Source organism: Pteropus alecto, unplaced genomic scaffold (assembly GCF_000325575.1).
Source record: "Pteropus alecto unplaced genomic scaffold, ASM32557v1 scaffold7, whole genome shotgun sequence".
Classification (NCBI taxonomy): domain Eukaryota; kingdom Metazoa; phylum Chordata; class Mammalia; order Chiroptera; family Pteropodidae; genus Pteropus; species Pteropus alecto.
Window position 1 is genome coordinate 30,768,135 of NW_006494614.1, and position 2,280 is coordinate 30,770,414.

The following is a 2,280-nucleotide window of genomic DNA, read 5'->3' on the forward strand; positions in this document are numbered from 1 at the left end:
AAAATTAAAGACATGGAAGCTTCTATATGGTGCTAGGCACATAGTAAAGCTCAAGAAATTATTTTACATATAGTTTTCGTTCCAACGTGTAAAGAGCTTAGAAGTCATCACTCCCATCCTTACAACAAGAAAAAGCTGAACAAACTGAAAACCAGTGACTTTTCTTGACTCATCAGAGAACCGAAGTTGTAGGGCCAACTGCTACCCTGAGATCTGGAGAAAGGTGAGTTCAGACAGGCACAGATGAATTCATACAGTCAAGGCTGAGATCCACTTAACTGGAGCAGAAGCCACTGGAGTCACGGACTGGTAGCAATACTTAAATGATAATTTTGATGAATTGCTGGAGGTTAAGTGTAGACTAGCATGAAAATGAGAAACTCCTGGGGGCTGCAGTCTTCAATCCTAAATGACACTTCTAGAGAAGTAATGTTTCTCAGTTTGGACTTGAAATTGGACCCCCGATAACCCACTCTGCTGCTCAGAATTTTTAATGTCAAATCTCTGATTAATTTTATAAAACTATAATTTGTTTTTTAAAAAAATAAGAAAAAAATCTGCTTGAAAATACATTTTTAATTGTAGTTTCATAATTTATATAAATTTATAATTTAACTCTATTGTGGTTCATGGATATGCTCATGCAATTGCAATATATGTGGCATATTAAGTACTGTGCAAAAAGAAAATTTGTTAGCAATGACATAGCAATTACCATGGGAGTGCTTGTAAGCTCCTTTTTTTTCAGGGAGAAGGAAAAAGTATTCAATTAGCCTAACTCAGGGAAAGATCCATGTGCAAGAACAGAGTTGGGGTCGGGGAGAGGGAAAGGTAGGAGGGATGAAGGAAGGGACAGAAGGAAGGAGAGAGAAATCTCAAAGGAAGCTATGCACAGCCTTTAGAGAAGAAAAGGAACTGTAGTTTGGAAATGGAAAAGATTCAAGATTCAACCCAGATCTAAACATACACCTTTTTAATGGTTCCTCAGGAGATTCCTTCTCATATATATTTCTGCAGTCAACTGTCTGATTATCTCTATAATTCTCAATTTAAATTTCAGAATGAGAGAATCTTATTGGTGCAACCAGTCATCCTTGGCCACATTTGTCTTGAGCTTTTATATCAAGCTAACTTATGGTCGATTGGCCAGTCTATGAGTTGGTTATCTGTCCTCCAGTCAAGAGGCAGGAGGATGGTCTGAGGAGAGGGGAGGACTGTTGTAGGTGGAGGACACAGACACCCTGCTCAGGGAGTAGCTTGAGGTTTCTTCCTGAGGCAATATCCCTTAAAAAGGATGGAATGTAGCTGTCCTATATTGTGTAATCAGACATCTGGATAGAAAGTCAGTTATTTGAATTTACATTCATGCATTTGCCTCATTTATAGGCAGTCAAAATGTCTACAACATTTATCATGCTGGCATTAAATAATTCCCAGTTGCATTTTTTTTCCATTTATTTAGTCTGTGTTTGCTGTGACACCCCATAATACTGCCAGTGCTCAGAGATTCCAAAAATTACATCATGTCTACAGCTGATCCACCACTATATGATGCAATATTGTATTGGAGGTATTGTACTGCCCTCTTGTGATTTACTCTCAGGTTTACAGTTACTGTTCTGCCATATGTGGAAAACAACATTTTGGACTACTTCAAAGTTATAAGGGAAACTCTTTGTTTCTGTTCCATTTAGAGAATGGAATAATATCACAGTATCTGATTAATATGACTGAGTAATATCACCTTATCTATTTACTTATTCTGTGAGAAACGACAAACTAGGCCCGTCAAATGCAAATAAACGCTCCTGAGTTTGAGACTGTGGAAGCCGAGTGTTTGAACCATAGAAGCTTTTCGATGCTGTTAGAATTATATAACATTAGGAATGGAATGAAGTTTAAGACCATTGAATCCAACTCAGTCATTTTATAGTTGATAAAAAAAGCTCCAAGATTTAAGTATCTTGGCCAAGTTTCTGCAGATAATTTTCCATAGAATGGAGCCTAGAATTCAAGTTTCCTGCCTCCTAGGCAGGGAATCTTTCTCTCATACCACCCACATATTGCAATAACACTTATTCAATGGGAATAGGGCCCTAGGTTATAAAAAAAGGTGTGATATCTTAAAAAGGAAAATTAATCCATTAGTTGTTTCTAGGGAGGGGAGGATACATGCTTTCTCTTTCAGGAAAATAATACAATTAAAAATATTATTTTCTTTAATGATTCTAGAGCATTATTTCTGGGCAAAGCAGGAGAGAAGAGAAGGCAGAGGCAAGT